Below are 19,358 nucleotides of genomic sequence, written 5' to 3' on the forward strand. Positions count from 1 at the left end.
TCTTGAGTCTACAATAGGAGGTGTGTTGGTTCTAAAAATACTGAGCACCTATAATCTGGAGATAATATGGAGGCTGGCCCAGCCCTGGTAAAGTGACCGTCCAGCACAGCAGGGCCAGCCAGGTGGGGTGCAGAGACAGTCCAAGGGATGGACAGGCTGGGAGGGCTCAGGATAGCCTCCGGAGAGGGTGTGGGGGCAGCCTGGGCTGTGATCAGCTCTGGATAAAAGTGCCTCTGCCCCAAAGGCCCATCTCCAGGTCCTCAGGCCACACCGCAGCACGAGATGAGCTGTGTCCCATGGAGTCAGTATGTACACCTGTCCATCTGACACACACCAGGAGCTCCTACATGCCAGCCCTGCGCTAGACCCCGGCGTCCCGCCTGGAAACAAAGTAGACAGGGTCCCACCCTCCCGGATTTTACAATTTAGTGCATGTGCGGTTGGGGTCAGAGACTGGGAAAGGCAAGAGTGCATGGACACTGAACAAGAGAAATCATAGCCATTATTCTAGGTTATCCACTTCATTCGCTACCGCAACAGGTAGAAGTGAATTCAAAACTGTTTTCACCTCAAAACACAGCACATGTTGTTTGTCCGGATATACTCGGCTCCCTTTTCCATGACAAACTGGCTGGCGATCGATTGATTAGCATCTGCCCGCTCCATCCGATGGCCAGCTCTGTTAAGGAAGGGGGATGTCGTGTCCCTTTTGCTCATCAGGGGCCCCCGTCCCTATGTCTGTGCCTGCACACAGTAGGCATCTGAAGAGCCTTAGCTTATTAAAGGAGCCTCTTCCACCCATTCATCATGCCATAAATGTCTGCAGGTGGATGGTGCCTGCCGTGGAATGTTCAGGCCGACTGACATCATTGAAAGAAAAGCTGTTCAAGCCCCGGGGTGTCTGATCTACCTCCTTCCTCAAGTATAGTCAGGAATGTTCCCTGACAAGCTTACAGAACACCACCAAGTGGGACTCCATCCCTCCTAAGGGCTACCCTCGCGATCGGACTATGGAGGACGTCACTGGAAGATTGCGTACCGTTCATCCTCTTCGTTTGGAAGTGTTTATAGACAAAGTGAAGGGACTGCGTCAGCAACATCTATGCATTTGTCTGCATGCTCCGCGAGGTCAGGGAGCACCACTCGCTCCCACTCGCACCTCCCTGCTGCACCGGGCGTCACCAGAGCTTGCCTGCACTGCCACGGAAGACGAGTTCTCCCGCCGGGATTTTACTTAGATGCATTTTAACATGCACTGTTGCCCTTCTAATTTTAGAGTCTAATTATCCTGTGAAGATCGAGGCAGATGTCTACTTTCCTGTTGGAGTAAGGACACAGTTTCATGCAGAGTTACTCAAAAAATAGGCAAAAGTTAGCAAAATTGGGAGGATCACATTAAATCATGATGCCTAAAATAATGATAAAAAGAGACCACTCTGTCTGTGTGTGTGTGTGAATTTCCCTAGTGCTTTGCACATAAGGCCAATTTAAAGAGACCAAGAAATCAGTTATAAACTTAATTCTAAGAGATGGGGGAAATCACCATAAATGAAGAAACAAATCACATTCATTTAATGTACAAGGTGCTGGGGGGGTGTCGTGCCAAATGCTTTCTCATCTACTCATCCCCAACTTTCAGGGGTAGAGTTACATTTCTTGAGGTTATTTGGTTCAGCCAGATAGCCCTTTCTCTCCACAAACACCTGAATGCCTCCAACCTTCATCCCTTTGACTCAGGGACACTGCTTCTAGGTATTCAACCTAAAGAAATCACTAAAGATGTACACAAAAAGATATGTAGTCTGAAGTCCACCACAGATTTATTTATTATAGCAAGAAACAAAAACCAAACAAAAGTGTCAAGCCAGACTAAGTTTCCAATAAAAGAGAATGGGCAACAAATAAACAAGTAAATTTTTGCAAATTCATATTGTGGAGCATCATGAAACCATCAGAGACTGAGGTTTCAAGTATGCAGAGAGATGTAGAAGTGCTTATGATATGCTAATTTAATAAAGAATATACCGATTAATCCCAATACAGTAAAAAAAAAAAAAAAAGTTACATAGAAAACAGGCTGGAAGAAAACACAAAAAAGTAGTGGCAAGAGTTATCTCTGTGTGGGGGTGGGGAGCATGTGAATGGTGTTTATTTCCTTCTCAGTATTTTTCTGTGTTTTCTGAATTTTCAATAATGAATATATTTGTCTCTGTGATCAGAAAAAAAGTCTAAAAGAAAGATATGAAAAGACATTAGAGGGGTAGCTCAGTCGGTTTAGTGTCTGCCTTCAGCTCAGATCATGATCCCAGGGTCCCGGGATCGAGCCACATGTCAGGCTCTCTGCTCAGCAGGGAGTCTGCTTCTCCCTCTCTCTCTGCCCCTCCCCCTGCTTGCATGCTGTGTGTGTGTGCGTGTGTGTGTGTGTCAAATAAATAAATAAATACATACATACATACATACATAAATACATAGAGCAACAAACCAGTAACTAAATATTGAAATAACCCAACACCCCCCCCAAAATCCAGGATGCCAGAGAAAGAAGAGTCTGGGCAGCGTACCATGTCTCAGTTCCTTTGATCCAGACCCCTTCTTTGCAGAGCCTAGCTCTCTACAGTCAGCCTGTCCAGCCAGACACCAGCAGCCCCACGCCCACTGCCAATTGTAGGACAATAAAACTGCCAAAGACCCAAAGGGGCTGGTCCCCAGGGAAGTTGTCACCTTCTCCCTAAGAGCTAGAAGAGCCATCGGTCATCTGCTTGGGTTTCCTAAGTGACAGGGACCTGATTTTCACAGGAGGAACTGGGACTCCATGAAGTTTAATTGACTTTAAACAGACTAAGAGAAGAGTAATTAATAAGATCGGACTAGGGCATCAACGCTGCATAATTTATTTGTACAGAAAGAGACACTGGAAACCACCAGGTGAGAGGTAATCACTCCCTCAAGGCTGTGAGTCATCCTTGACGAGATAATTATATATTAGAAACATATGTACACACATATCTACAGATATCTATATATAGGCATGCATCTATCTATTCATCCACTTAAAGAGAGACAGAGACAGAAACAGAGGGAGGAGGAGGGAAGGAGGGAGGGACAGCATGGGACGGGGGGAGAGAGAGAGAGAGAGAAACAGGAGAGGTAACAGTAGTGCCAATACACTTGATCATGTGTCCCTGCCCTGCTGGTCCCTTTTTGGCCCATTTTTATAACTGAGAAGTCAAGTGCTTGATTTCCAAAGATGCATTTATGACCCTTTGCCATGACAGGTGCACCTGTCCATATTCTCCATATAGCTCGTCACGTTTACAAGGTCCCTCGTCTAAGGTTGCACTGCATTCCTCCAAGATGCAAGGTGAGAGTTCACAACCACAAGAGAGTCATCTGTGTGATCTCTCTCTAGAAACAAAACTTGTGTCCTCGCAGCGGCTGCCTTCTCTCCCGCTGGCTGATGGACTCATCACTTAGGCCACTCATATTTTCCATTTCCTTCTGTCACTTCTATTCTCATCTCTGCCTTCTACACTGTGAGGTCAAGAAATATGTGTATCGCGTTTTTTTTAAAAAATAAGAATTGAAAGCAAACATTTTTAAGGAGTCAAGAAATTCCATATGAAAATCTCAACTTTCAAGTTCTCGTCAAAGCCACAAGCCTGGCGACCCTGAGCTCATATTCCCACATGATCACAATGAGCTGGCCTCACAGCAGCATGTTCTTCATACAGGGGCAAGGGTGCCCAGGGGCCGCAGGCCTCACTGCTCCCAGGGTCTCCCAGCCCTGAGCTGGAGGCAGCAGCTGCATCTCCCTGTGCCTGGGGATGCCTGCCTGGCCCCAGGGCATTTGCATCCTCTGCTTGTGCTCTGAGCCCTGCCCATATCCAACCAGGCTCTCTGGGCAAGTCTCTCAGACCGACTCGTACAAGGTGCTAAGGCGTTCTTACACTCACTGCACTTGGTCCCACTCACCCTCCAAGGCTGGCGCTGCAGGAGGTTAAAGCCTGTCCTGAGATTGCTCAGCTGGTGAGTGGCTGACCCAGGCAGGTATCAACCCACCTACTATGCTCCACTCCCCTGCTGCACACACCACAGGCTCAAACCCATGTGCACAGGACCAAGGACACCGGCTTTGCCCTGTTCCACGGGAGGCCCTCTCCTCGGGCCAGGGCTGGAACCAAGAAGGCCTCTGCCAGTCCCCAGGGGGCACTGCGGCTGGGCTGTTGAGTTCTTTGGGTTTTTTGTTTTTTTTTTTGCATTCTAATGGATAATATGGGGGATGGGCATTAAGGAGGGCACGTGATGTAATGAGCACTCGGTGTTATATGCAACTGATGAATCACTGAACTCTATCTCTGAAACTAATAAGACACTAAATGTTAATTAATTGAATTTAAATAAAATTAAATTTAAAAAAACTAATGGATAATATGGAGGACAGAGAGAATAAATCTTAGAAAGTAAATTCAAGCATAGTACGTCTCTTCCAGGATTTTTTTTTTTAAACGGAAACACAGAGAGTGAAATGGGAAGTACATAAAGGAAATGAGCACCTGCTAGACACACAATTTGTGCTGGCATTTCTCCCTGCATACATATGCCCCTCCCTCCTCCACGGACCCACAGGCTGGCCTGATGATGTGCACACTGAGGTTCAGAGAGGTGAAGGGACTGGCCCTAAACCACACAGCTAGTAAGTTGTGGGGCTGGTATTCAAACGTACGTCTTTATAGTGCCAGTACTCTTTATGGCTGTCTCCAAAGATACTTCGAAGTCACCTTTGTGAATATTATCATTTCAGGCAGCCAGCCCAGAAAAGTCCCAAGACAGGAGGGTGGAGGATGAGGTTCGAGCTGAGAGATTCAAGCCAGCTGGAGGCCAGAGATGTCTGTGATGGAGCTTTATGGGGTCAGGAGAACCTTCTCCTGAGTGTAACCAGACACTGCTTGGTCCAAGTTTACTGCTGGTAAAAATTCTAGGGATTAAACTAGAATTCCACTTGGAAGGTCTTCCTCCAGGTGCTTATTTCTCCAGAAGCTGAGGGCAACAAAGCTGGGGGACCATGAGGGAAATCCCCCCATTCCACAATATGACTGCTTTTCTAAGCATCTGTCCTTGCAGCTGCCCATCCTTCCATCCCCCCATCCATCCACCCATCATCCACCCATCAGCCACCCTTCCATCCATCCATCCCCCCACCCACTCACCCATCCACCCATCATCCACTCATCATCCAACCATCCATCCATCATCTATCTATCCATCTGTGTGTTGATCCATCCCTCTATTCATCCATCCAGCTGTTACTGAGACCCACTGTGTGTGCAGCATTCTGAAGGCACTGGGACAGAGACAAGCTGGACACTGTCCCTGTCTTCACAAGTCTACGGCTCGGCCTACAAAACAGACTTTCAGCTATCAAGTTCACAAAGAACAGTCAAAGCACAGTTTCGGTGAGTGCTACAAAGCCACTTTCCAGATGCTAACAGGGCTTATATTAGAGGACCTCACCTTGGGGTGGGTGGGAGGAGGTATCTCCATCTAATGTAGACCTTGGGGTCGGAGGCAAGATGGCGTAGCCTCAGATCCTGGCTCGGTGACTATGCTGCTGAGGACACACAGCCTCACTTCCCTGGGTCTCAGTTCCCTTATATGCAAAATAGGGAGAATAATAGGGAATCCCTGAGGGCTGTCATGAGACTTTAGGGAGGTAAGTGTGTGAAGAGCTAAGTGTGGTGCCTGAGAGAAGAGCAGTCCATCAATAAAGATGTTGCTGCCATCACAGACTCATCACTGACCCTACCTTCTAGCAACTTCTCCACAAGAAGAAAATACACCCAAACCAACCGCAATAAGGAGGACGTCTCTGCCAAAGGAATGAGTCAGCATGGTCTAGGCACCGGGATAGACAAATCTGCCAAAAGAATGACTTTCCCCTGCTGTTTGATGGGCTTTTTTCCATTGTGGTATGTCGGTTGGTTTTAAGGCTCATTTCTAATCTGTTCAAGGTGGGCACCATGGTTGGGATGAGTACAAGGACAGTCAGGAGTCAATGATATGGTTGTTACCTTTAAGAAGTTGTCTTTTCCAAGAGAGATGCATTCGTCACAGACACAAATTTCCATGGAGAGTTTAATCCCTAGAATTTTTACCAGCAGTAAACTTGGACCAAGTGGAAGCTAAGACGTCATAGCCTGGCCAACTCCGTAACCCCAGGAGAAGGTGGAAGGCCCCACTGGATTGGAAACGAGGGTTACTCTGGGACGCGCCCACAGACCAGGCCACCGGTCCACACTGAGGTCTCTTGCCTACAATGCAAAGGCCAGAGCCATCCCTGGACACAGGTGGTCAAAACTGGGAAACCACAGGCATCAGTTCCGGCAGCCTCAAGTCCCACCTCTGACATGGAACAGGTGTCTCATCATTAGATCCCGCACACAAAAACATATCCACCAGCTTGCAAAGGTGTGACAAACCAGGGGGGACAGCGTCAGCCACCCGGGAGGCTGGGACAGCGGGCTGCTTGTGAAGCACAGTGATATTCTTGCCTAAATGGATCGAAAATGCTACTGGCTGCAGTGGATTGGCTCCTGGCCACTGTGGCTGGGAGGTCTGCGTTGGTGAGACCATCGAGGGCCCATGAGGAGCTTTCAACAGTGACCTTGGGTGGGCAAAGTTTGCACTGTTATGTTACAGAATGTGGAAATATACATTACAACATATTAACGAAATAATGACAGCTAATACCCAGGTAGCTAGATGTTCTAGACACTTTCTATTCATCATCTTCACTCCATGTGTTTCATCATTGTGCTAATAATTTTTGCTGATAATACAGATAGAAGCCACCATTTATCATTGATGGGGTATAAGGAACAATGCCAGGGCCTTTACACACTTCTTGAGAAATAATCATCCTTAAAACAACCCCACAAGGTAAATAACCTGGAATCCCTCTGGGAGCTGTGGAACTCTGAGGGGCCACCTAATTTTGTCCAGCCAGAAAACCAGTAAGTGAGCCCTACTCCAGCGGGATCTGCCCTGCCCCATCTCCCACACCTCCCCCTGCACCGCGCCTCCCACTGGGGGCTTGAGGAGTGTGAGCCCTGGGGGCAATCTGTTTAAGTCCAGACTCTGTTGCTCAGTTGCCTACGGCTTGAGAGAGCTCAGTTTCCAATACATGGAGATAATAGTGCCTGGGTCATCAGGAATGGAGGTGCAAACACCTGCAAACTGCATAGTAAAGCTCTCATTAAACACAAGTTCCTATTAAAGTCGGCTATCTGCAGACCCAACACACGCCCCCACCAAACTGCCCAAAGATTCAGGAACTGGTTCCTAACCACTGGCCCAACCCAGAAATTACAAGGAGCAAGAGAAATGACCAGAGATGTTTCCAAGCAGTGACTTCTGGGGACACATCTTATTCAAAGTCAAAGTGATACAAGCACAAAGAAGTCATTTCTTATTGTCAGACTGACAAAGGTCAGGAACATGAGCAAGACTGAGCGTTAACTAATGTGGGAGAGAGCAGAAATTTCTAACACATTTTGCAGGAACATAAACTTGATAAAAGTCTCTCAGGAGGGTGCATGGCAACTCTGTATAAATGTGAAAAACAAAACCACAAAGACACTTTAGTGCAAGGGCAATCATCCCTGGACTGCTTACAAAGTCTCTAACCGTGACCAGCCCGAAGAGCCAGCCCAAGAGGCGGTCGCACCACCGAGACTCTTACAGACGTGGATCACAATTCCATGGGGCTTTATGTGTGCATCTGACCTATAGGCAAAGTAGGGTGGCACCCCTGGGGACCTTTTCACCCCCTCTTCCATATGAAAGTGACACCAAATGTGTAGACCGGTCTACAACCATAGCACCCTGAACACGCCCCATCCCGCCTGAGCTCGTGATTGTACAGACCAAAATATTTACAAGGCCCTCTCTCTAAATCATGAGATTAGATATCTTAATTTTTTCCTTCATCCTTTTCTACCTTTAGCAAATATTTCACCAAGAGTTCTGTGTTTGTAACTCACAATGTTTTTAATAACCAAAAACAGAAGATAAAACAAAGTAGGCGGCCTTCCTCCCTCCCCCTCCTCTTAGCCCAAGCCAGCTCCCTCCACCCAGGACTCCTGCAGGGGCCGCACAAGATGCCACCTGTCGGACATTCTGACACAGGAGAAGGAGCACGTCACTGCACACCCGGAGCACAACCGCACCAAGGCAGTTACTGTACTTTAAATCTTAATTAACTAAGACTAAATAAAATGCAATAAGGACATCTCTGGGTAACTACTCAATTCTGCCACTATAGCGTGAAAATAGCTACAGACAGAACATAAACAAATGAGTGTAGCTGTGTCCCAGTAAAACTTTATTTATAAACACAGGAGGCGGGCTCCCAGGGCACGGTTTGCTGACCTTCACTCGAGTGAATACGAGCATTACCATCATCACCCTGTGTGGGATCCCACCTTAAGTGCTCCACCTGCATTTTCTCACTTGATCTTCACCGCAACCCACACGGGTTAATACTACTAGGATCTCCATTGTACAAAGGAGGAAACTGAGTTGGAGGTGTGAAGTAGCCAACCCACATGCAGAGGCTCGGACCCACACCCAGGCCACCCTGCCCCCAGAGGCTGCACACGTAGCCCTCGGGAGAGCGAGATGGAGCCTCGTGATCACATTTCTGGCTCTAGAGCATTAAAATATCACTTTGTGTGGCAAACCTTTCCAAAGGCTTCATAAAGTCTGAATCTATGGTCCATATTTCACAGGTAGTAAAATGAAAGACAAAAGCTCTGAACTGAAGACCTCTGGACTGATAAGAACACCAATATTTAAACCTGGCAGAGAAATAATAGAAAAATTAGACGTTCCCCAATAACTTTATCTAGTTGGGTGATTTTAGAGAAAATATTCTTTGGAAAATACAAAATAATAATTGAGGAACCTATTAGTTAATCTGTTACAAAGTCTTTGGCTTTATAAGAACCTCCCGTCTCTGTGTTCTAAATAATGCATTGTGTCATCCATTAACCGCGAACTCTTACACCACTCAGAGCCAGAGTGGAAAGCCACAGGAGGAAATAAGCGGTGAGCATGGCTGTCTTATTATTAAAATGAAATATGTCATTAGCAGCTCCTGAGCATTCCCTTTGCAGTGAATTACAGCGACTGGACATGACACGCAAGCCCGGACAACATAAAAGTGTCTGAGCAAACCCCACTTTCATGAAAAAAGCCTGAACCCCCAGCACCTGCTAATACATCAGGAGTCATAACATCCTTCCAACAGCAGAGCCACTGACAGACGCCTCCTGTCACACCCCCGTCCACTCCCCCAGTCCTGCAGACACTCCCGTGTGAAAAGCCCCAGGAACCTTCAGTTAGGCAGACATGGTGCAGACCGGTGGGCAAAACCGGTCACCTTCTGGAGTCTGCTGGGCCTGCAGAGGTGCTTGGAAGGACAGAGAGCGCAGTGTGGGGGGAGAGGCCGGGCGCTGGGACTCCAGCCCTGACACACCCGTCCCAGGATCTGGGCAAGGGCCCTTCCCTCCTCTACGTGCTGCGATCATCAGAGCCCTTCGTTGCGAGTGGAACCAGCTTAAGCATCACAGGGAGTGTTAAATTGAGATCCGGGGTCCATGCTGCATCCAGGCTGAGATGATGCCGACAGGAAGTCGCCCTCACCCCTTGAACCCATTCTCCAGTAGGTCCCCCCGAGCAGGTTGGGAAAGTGGCCGCCAGCACTCCAGGCTCACATCTTAGGAGCTTAGTGATGTCTTCACGAAGAGAAAACACCTCCTTCCCAATGAAGTCCGGGAACGGACTCCCAGGGGGTCAGGCCTGAGTCACGTGTCCACCCTAGAACCGCTCACCACAGGCAGAAGGGCACCATGGAGGGCGGTATTCAGTCCCACAAGGATGGAGACAGGAGGCGCTCTCCCTCCCAACCGGATGGGAAGGAAAAGCAGGGCACTCCTGGGACCTCCTCCAGCTTCGGCACTCGGCCCCAACACCACCCAGGCTGTGGTCTCAGCAAACCAGGCTGCTGAAGCCCGTGGCTCACAGTGGCCTACGAGGGACACGGAGGAGAGACCACTAGGCAAAGGCCCAGAGCCGAGGCAGCACCAGGATGGTGACCTCAGGGGAGGGCAGTGTGGAGGGAAGGGGCCCTCTGGCTCCCGGGCTCACCCAGCCCAGACACAGGGCCTTCTGGGAACGCTCCCACAGCTCTGAGGACCACGGAAATCCCCGATCTTACAGCTACAGCCCCAGCCCTCAGCCTGTCCATCCATGCCAGCCTGCGGTGACATTTCCCCAGACGCCCAAGCGAGGACAATGCCGCAAAGCGCTCTTGAGGCTAGCTGCACCTACTTTAGAACACGGCCCTCCGCCGGCGCGATGAGCCTCCGTGCTTCTTGGGACTTTGACTTCCATTTCTTTCAAGAAATACCTGTGGTCATAGTTGGATGTTTCATTTTTTTCTTCATTGTTATCCTTTTGTTTCAAAACATCCCTACTTGGCCAAAAGTATAAAGTCGGCAACCTGAGCCCACCTTCCCTCCAGGCTGAGCCACGTTTAACAAGTGACTAACCTTTAACGCCACGGCACAGTGCCCCGTCCCCTCCTGCCCTGCCAGCACTCCCAGGACTCGGGGCCCCGCGGAGCAAACCTCGTGTCACTGGAATGAGGATGGTGGCAAGCTTCCGTGGGGGCTGGGGGCTTGCTGGCTGCTTGCTGGAAATGCAGAGTCTCAGGCCCCACCACAGACCTGATGAGTCAGAATCCATACTGTAACAAGATCTCCAGGGCATCTCTGCAGGTGCACACAGAAGTCCGAGAAGCAGGAGGCCAGACTTTATCGGAGCAAGGACCTCTTCTCGCTAATGAGGCCACTAGAGGGCCCCCGAGCATGTGCATCTGCCCCTTGAGTCCATACTTCCCTGAGAGCTGCTTCTCTCCCCGGCGGGGGCTACACCGCTCTGTTAGCTCTTCTGCAAGCCCACACCTTGACAGCCACTCAACGACAACGGGCCAGGAGTCCCAAAGCCTGCACCGTGACGGTCACCTCCAGAATGCCCACAGACCCATCTCCTGTCCTTCATGAAGCTGTTGCCAAATGCCTCCACACGCCCCCATCTACACCAGGCATATAACCTTCCTCCCTGAGTCCCCCTAGTACCAAGAAGCTTATCCAGGCTTAGCAAGTTCCCTGTCCCTGCGTCCACATCTCCTGTGTTATCCCTTCCCTCTTCCAGACTGTAAGCTCCTGGAGGGCGTGCTGGCCCGGACCCCCTCCTCTGCGCCCCCTGAACCTCCCACAGCACTTCTCCTGGACGGGGGGCTTCGGGACTCTGCACAATGCAACACCTCGCACATTTCACTAGCTCGGCCACCACTCCCAAGGACTCTGCCCTAATAAAACCACCTGGCCTACAATTAATACAGTTTTAATGTTCTCTTAAGTTTAAAAGGAAATTTTGGCATCTACTTTAATGGAAACATTATATTTTTCAAATAAAAAAATTAAGCAAAGGTATACAGTCCATACAATATTTGTCATCTCCTAAAATCACACACAGACTGCCAGGAGATCAGTATCCTACTGGGCTGACCGGCAAGTGGGCGGCCACTGGAACATCCTCACAGGGATCGAGCATGTACACCCCTACCCAGGGCTCGTAAACTCTACACGACCATCTCTCCTTTCCTTCGGTCGCATGAACGTCTTAGTCGGTAGCCACACCCACGTGTGCGATCCCCAAGGTCATCACCAGCTGGGATGCTTTCTCTATGACTTCCCATCAGTCATGGGTGTGAACACAGGTCATAGGTGTGAATATAATCCTGGGATGCTCATCCCGTGTCACCCACTGGCATTATTTAGAGGACAATAATGGGATTGAGACATGGTTTATTTTCTTTTTATGTCTTGAAGAGCTCACACAGAATCACAAGAACGGATCTCCAATGCCAGAGAAGGAACGATGTAATGTATTCTGGTCCATTTTCTGACACGGGACAGAAGCTGCCTGCTGAAGGTGACCCTTCGCAGCCTGAGGCCTCAGGATGTTTGGGGCCGGTGTGTAGCTCACAGCCCATGAGACCTTTCCTGGCAAAGAGCACAGAGGCAGGACAGGGGCTCAGGAAGTAAAAGCGAGAGCTCAGCACATCGCTCTGGCTGAATGATAAAGCATGTTTACATGAACAGGGGACATGGCTGACAGTCGAGTCTTTAGGGATTAATGATAAAGCATCATGACATGACCTGGAGTCACAGAATCCAGATCCCAAACACTTTGTTCGTTTCCTCAAGGATGTTTTAAACTTGCTTCTAAGCTGCTAGCTCCAGAGAAGTGGCATCTGAGTTGTGGTCTGACAGCGACAGACATCAACAACGATGACACCTAACATTCCTTAGACACATCGGAGGCAGACACAGTTATAAGTGCTTTGCTAATAAATAATTCCGATAGGTTGGCATCACTGCTACTCTCACTTTACAGACGAGGAAACTGAGGCACAGATTGAGTGACCAATTTACTAGCTAGTACGTGGTAGAACTGGACTTGGACCCAGGCGGTTGCCCCCAGAATCTAACCACCACATCCCACCACCTCTCGAGGTCGTGCCAGAGCATTTCTATGATAACAAGACTGCTTTGCTCAGCTCTTCAGAAGTGCCGAGCCCCACGTGCCTTTCCGTGGGTCGTCCCATGAAATTATCACAACGAGCCTGTGAAGTGAGGACCATCATCATAGGTAATAACTAAAGAAAGGCCAGGCCAGGGAGCTTAAGTAACTTGTCCCAGGCAACACTGCTGTCTGAGAATAGGCGAGTCGCTGTCCAGGTGCTGGCCGATGCGGGGGGACAGTGCAGCTGGGATCTCTTCCTTCCTGGAGCTCTTTTTTTTTTTTTTTTTTTTAAAGATTTTATTTATTTATTTGCGAGAGAGAATGAGAGACAGAGAGCACGAGAGGGAGGAGGATCAGAGGGAGAAGCAGACCCCCCGCCGAGCAGGGAGCCCGATGCGGGACTCGATCCCGGGACTCCAGGATCATGACCTGAGCCGAAGGCAGTCGCTTAACCGACTGAGCCACCCAGGCGCCCCTTCCTGGAGCTCTTGATCAGGGTGGGGGAAGAGGGAGAGGGAGATGATAAACGAATAACCCTAAAAATATGTAAGTTACAAATGCAGAAAGTTCAATGGAAGACAAAGAATGGGATGTTGGGACAAAATGCTGAAGCTTTGGGAAAGAAAAGAGAAGGCATCCAGGAGTTTTGGAACCCAAGGTGGAGACACTTTATGGGGACGGAGGTAGCTGGTGGCAGGAAAGCTGCACCTGGCACAGCCAAGGAGAACCGCCTGGAACAGAGGTTGGGCATCTGTCCTCGGAGGCTTGCCACCCTATCCAATCAGTGGCCACCACGTCCCCACTTTGCCTGGCATCCTGCAGCATCCCATTTTTCTTCTGAGGACCACCCCATCTCAGTGCATGGGCTTCAGTGGAGCTGACCTACCTCGGGTGCTAGGGCAGGCATGCAACTGGAAGGAACCAACCCGGACCACAGCTTGATCTCGAATCTCCAGCCTCCAGAACCACGAGAGAAGACATCTCCGTTCCTTAGGCCACCAGTCTACAGGGCTCTGTTCCAGCTGCCCCAGGAAACCAACGCAGCCCCATGAGGGGAGGGGACACAGGAAAGCTAAGGTCCTGGGGCAGCCCTTGCAGAAGGGGGCAGGGTCCTGAGCTTCTTCGGTGGGAAGAGGGGCCCACCCGAGACCAGCAGCGGCCCTGAGGCCCCAGTGCCATCACAGGAGCCAAATGCTTTTGATCTAAAAGTAAAGTCTCACCCACTTGTGGTAAATCTGTAAATGCAATAAAATTTCACAGAACTGACGCCAAGAATATGCAGGTAAAGCACAGTGACATCAGCCCCGGCGTGTGGTCTGGTTAAGATATTGCACCAAGGGCAGTCTCCTGCTGTCCATCGGCATACTCTGCGAGCCACGGCCTTACTACTTTTTGTGACCTCCATGTGAGTTTAAGATTACTTCAAAATAAAAAGTTTAGAAAATGTAAAAAAAAAAAAAATTAAAAAGCAAACTCTTGCCTCTTCCAAGCTGCTCACAAGCCGCCCCTTTCCTTTGTCTTATTAACATCAGGCCCACTGGTCTTCCCCTCAAAGCCAGGCTCCATTTGGCCCATCTGCAAATAAGTTGTAGGGAACCTTCCAGAACACTCATTCCCCCACAGGCAGGTTTGGAGGCCCACTGGCAGCCAGGAGAAAATGAACCAATCGTCTCACCACTTTGCATTTCTTTGTGTTTTTGTTCGTTTTGTCAGCCAGAGCCCCAGGAGGGAACAGGGCTAGCTTTCTCCCTGGGACTGAGACAAGCCGGGCTCAGAGGCGCAGCCAGAGAGCAAAGGGCTCATTCAGGCACAAGCACGCAGTGGCTTGCCGCGGAGACCGGGCGCAGGGTTTGCTTTCTGTGAAATGCCTAATTTTAGTTTCTAGCCATCATTTGCTCTTCCACAGCATCCCCTGGCCTGCCTCAATGGCAGGCCTTGTCCACGCGGAGCACAAAGCCGCCTTTGCCCCGGGAGCCAAGAGGAGGGAAGCGGCAGCTGAGGTGGGGGCGTCCCCCCCGCACTGACTGGCCCCATTCTTCCCCAGTGCGCTGAGGGCTGCCCTGCCAGGGGACACACGGCTCTGAACTCCCAAGTGCCTCTCTCCTGGCAAGTGGAGAGTGTAAATAAATCTTGGGGTGAGGAAATGGGAGAGAAGCACAGTGCCCAGATGACACTGTGCTCAAGTGGTCCCAGGAAACTCCTAAGCGGGATCCTGAGGAAGTAGGGACTTGCCTGTTCCTGGGGGCATTCAAGCAGGGGCAAGTCTCCATCTGGGCAGGAGTGCCAAAGAACGGTTGGAGGGAAGCAAGTGATGAACGGATGGACAGGAGCATGATAGACAGGTGATTCGTAGACGACAGATATAGGTAAATAGACAGTAGATAGATAGATAGATGAGGCTGATAGATTGATAGATGATAACTCAACCAATAGAGAGAAAGACAGATGATGTGCACATAGATGGTGATGACAAGTAAACAGACAACGGATCATAGATAGAAGGTCAGCCCCCTCCCAAGTGTTAGCTCTGGAAACTAAGCCCAAGCCCCCAGCTGGGCCTCAGCACCTCGCCAGCATCCCAACCCTGCCTGCCCAATTCTCATTGGCTCTAACACCTCCACTCCCCCCATCACTCACTGTACTTAAGCCTCCTGGCCCCCTTGTTCACCAACACCCCAAGCACACATCTACCTCAGGACCTTTGCACGTGCAACTCCTCTGCCTGGAGGGCTATTCTGCAAGGTGTTTACATGACTAATCCCTTCACTTCAGCCTTGTCTCTCTGGCCGTGCTACCTAAAAATAGCCAGCCTCCCCTCCCTACCGCTCTCCCCTCTCCAGCCTGGCTTCGGGGCATTTATAACTGCCTAGTGTCACACCATACATCTGTATCGTTCTGATCTGTTTCCCCTTATTCTACTAGATGATTCACTCTGTGAAAACAGGCACAGCATAGTCTTTACTGCTGGATCCCGAGCAACCAAAACAGTGATGGGCACAGAACAGGTGTCCCATAAATACTTCTTAATAATGGCTGTCAATCACAAATTCCAGGGAGAAAGTTCAGATTGATTTCATTTTCAAGCTCCCCACAGGGGATTGCAAAGAACACTCCTGGCTCAGGATACTGGAGTTGAAAGCCCTTCAAAATCCAGCCCAGCCCCAGGGTCCTGTGATGGGCTGGGCTCTCCCCAGCACTACACAAGCCCTAAGTTCTCCCTGTTGCTGACTCCTGGGATAGAAACCTTCATATCCATCAACACAGACCAGGTGCACACAGTCACAGATGTAACAGGTGCACCCTCCAAACTCGAGGCAGACCCAGAACCAGCCAGAAACAGAGAAACCGTATTGAAAAGTCAGTACCTGCCCAGCAGCTTGGAACAAAGGACCACAGTGAAACTCCGGGTGAGAAATAGCTCCCAGTACCGGTTAGAGTTTGTATCTCTTAGCTATCAACGCGTAACAAACCACCGCTCATCTCAGTGGCCTATTTGAGGACTTCACCGTTCACTTGCTGTGGGCCGGAAATGTGGGGAGGGCTGGGCTCACTGGTGCCACGGGGCTCAGCTGGGAGCCTGGCCTGGGCCAGCGTCATCCAGGACGGCGCCACTCACCAGCCCGGCAGCCAGCACTGGCTGTCACGGGGCCACCTCAGTTCTGCTGCGGCAGGACGGCCCAAACGATTTCACGTGGCAGGCAAGAGGACCACAACAGAGGCCACGGGCTCTAAGTTTTAGGCCCACAAGTCATACTGTGTCACTTCTGCTGTCCCTGGTCAAAGCAAGTGACAGGGGACAAAGGGGGCAGGAGACGGCATCCCTCCTGATGGGGGACATGGCCATGTGACACTGCAAAAGGGTGGGTGGGGTCAGAGGTAATGGTCGTGGCCAACTTTGGAAATACCTCAAATCACATTGTTGTCCCCTTTTTACAGGGGGAGGAGGGCACAGAGAGGGCAAGTAACTCCCCTGAGGTCACCCAGACTCAGGACTCAAAACCACACAATCTGACCCAGTGTCCCCCCTCTGACCCACCCCTCCCACAGTTTAAATTATGACCTGGACACAAGCCACCTGTGTGGCCACCACAGGTCCCTCAGCCTAGCTCCGTGAGGACAGGGAATCTTCTGGGTGGGTGGGCGGACGGTGGGCTGGCTGGTCAGGGTCCCCCAGTGTAACCCGAGACAGGAAAGAGTCTAGGTGACCTTTAAAGTCACTCCCCAAGTCCCACACCCTGACTGTAAAGGAAAGCACAGAGCCCCGAATTTGTATGCCAGCGAGATTTAGTTCTCCGCCCAGATTACGCACCCAGGTCCTTTTTGGCGCCTGTTCCTGTCTGCCTCCTAAACCCAAGCTCTTCTCCTTCCCCAAACCTCTCTCCACAACCTTCCCCATCTGATGGCAAAGGTCCCCACCTGGGCATTGTCCGCATTTCCCTCCCCTGCCCCACACACCCAGTGCCCATCCTGTGCACCCCACCTCCACCTGCATCTCCCCATCGCTTCCTCTCAGGTAACGACCTCCCACACACGCTCAACACATTTATCCCCAAAGCAAAGGCAGAGTGATTCCTCCCAGTCCCAGACCAACGGCTCCCCCTCTCATACAACCTTCAACAGCTCCACATTGCTCATGGGAAAAAGACCAAAATCCTCAGCGAGGGCTTCCACACTCTGCCTGGGCTGGTCCCCACCCCTCTCCCCACCCCCACCCACAAGCCATCTGGCCCCCGCTCGCCCCCAACGCCCTCTTCTGCCACAGGGCCACCGCACATGCTGTTCCCTCTGCCTGGACTGCCCCCTTCGGATTCTGGCTCGCTCCTGCTTATCTTTCAAATTTCGTATCTCTATCTGCAAGACACAGCTCGAAGAAGAAAAAGTTTTAAGAGGACAACGGGGAAAAGATGATAAGGAAATAATGCAAAGAAAGTTTCTGAAAGCACATGCAAAAGCTCATCATGGCTGTCTCTGGGAGGAAGACCGGGAGCACAGGGGAGACCCCGTGTCTGATACGGCGATGACGAGTCAGTGCTGGCTGAAGGCGCGCCGGGCATCGCTGGATGCCCACCATAACCACACAGTGCCCCCAGTCCACAGGTGGGGGAACTGAGGCCCGGAGAGGACGAACAGACAGCTGGCCAGAGCAGACCACAGCCCAGGCCTGATGACGCTGAGCCAGCAGCCCTGAGCCTACTCCATCCTGTCTCCCGCCGTCACGGAGTTTTCTCGACATGGGCACGTGCTACTTTTCCAGTCTTAAAAACCTGTTTGTTTTTTAAAAGAACAAGATCTGCCATCTCCCGATGGAAAACATTTATTTTCCCTTTCCTGCCTCTATTTCTGGGGCGGGGAGGGGCACATTATTTTCCAAGGCTTACACCTCCAATGAAAACATGCTTCTAAGTGTTTGCTAAAGATTTTCTTGGTCAAAGCTAAGGTGATAAAAATTAGAACATGTGCAGAAGGCCTCCTCACAATAAAGGTAACAACGGCCGTGCATATCTCCTCCGACAAGGTGAGCTCAGACTGCTCCGGACGGCGGCCCACAGCTTTCAGGAAGGACGCAGGCGTCCTGGGACGGAGGAAGAGCACCCGGCCCAGAGGGCTCTGGCTGTGTGCGCCCTGCTCCCCGTGGGACCCGCACCCAGCTCAGCCCCCAGGAGAGCTCTGGGCCCTGCCCGTCCTGCAGCTGGAGGGGTGACAGAGACACGAGGCCTTCCCACGCACGGCGAGACACGGAGGCTTTCTGAGGCCACGCCAGCAACCGGGGAGCACCGCCCTCCACAGTCAGGGCAGCTCCCCCCCAGACCCACCGCCCAGTGGGAACCAGGAGAAGGGTGTTACCCCGCGGGGGCCTCGCTTCCCCTCCACCGGCTGACACTCATGGGCGGGCACCTGGCGGCCAGTTACAGCTGACCTACTGGGCTGAGCTCACACACCTCCTCCGAGGCTCAGAACCTCTCCAGGAATGTAGAGCTGACATTTCTCCAGGCACGAAGGAGGACACTAGGCAGGGCCTGATGCAGCCACCTGCCGAGGCCAGCTGGGGGCAGCGGGCAGGGCTGGGCTTCAAGCCCGCTTCCAGGCACCCAGCTGCCGACTCCAGCGTCTGCAGGAAGCATGTGGGCTGGGGTCTGAGCCAGGCCCCTTCCCACCTGAGGCCTTGAAACAAGATGAGGAGAGGGGTGCCCGGATGTCTCAGTCAGTTGGGCATTGACTCTTGGTTTCAGCTCAGGTCATGCTCTCAGGGTCCTGGATTGAACCCCACGTCGGGATCTGTGCTCAGCTGGGAGTCTGCTTGGGATTCTCTCTCTCTGCCCCTCCCCCCAGCTCATGCGCGCTCTCTCTCAAGTAAATAAATGTTTCCAAAAAAGATGAGAATTTACAGCAGTAACCTCAGCATGCACACACACGTACCCATGCGCACATACACACGTATGTGCACACACGCGTGCAAAGGCTCCCTCCTCCAGTGACTTTTGACAAAAGTCAGCACGAGAAGCTCTGTGAACTTTGTTGCCTGAAAGACAGGTGGCAAGTTGACCTTAAAAGAGCTGCTGGTGAATCTCTGACCCTGTGCCTTCTGCCACGGCTGCCTCTTCTTTTCAGGAAGGTGGGAGGGAGGAGCACGGGGAGGAGGTAAGAAAGATGGAAGGAAGGAGAGGAACAGAGAAAGGGAGGGAGAGGGGGGGAGAGAGAGAGGGGGA

At 51.1% G+C, this 19,358-nt stretch overlaps 1 protein-coding gene across 2 annotated transcripts in view; it reads right to left on the reverse strand.

Annotated features, from left to right (window-relative positions):
• The window catches only part of PHACTR3 (phosphatase and actin regulator 3), a 206,582-nt gene that overhangs the window by 173,714 nt on the left and 13,510 nt on the right, over positions 1-19,358 (reverse strand). The window contains exon 1 of one of the 2 annotated variants that reach the window (XM_081832506.1): positions 16,017-16,180. The exons of the other annotated variant lie outside the window; for it this stretch is intronic. The gene's annotated coding sequence lies outside the window, so the exon portion shown is untranslated. Of the gene's footprint in view, positions 1-16,016; positions 16,181-19,358 lie in introns of those variants that run through there. 2 annotated transcript variants of the gene reach the window in all.

The sequence above is a fragment of the Leptonychotes weddellii genome, chromosome 10, assembly GCF_054177405.1.
Source record: "Leptonychotes weddellii isolate Sample4059 chromosome 10, ASM5417740v2, whole genome shotgun sequence".
In the NCBI taxonomy this organism is placed as follows: domain Eukaryota; kingdom Metazoa; phylum Chordata; class Mammalia; order Carnivora; family Phocidae; genus Leptonychotes; species Leptonychotes weddellii.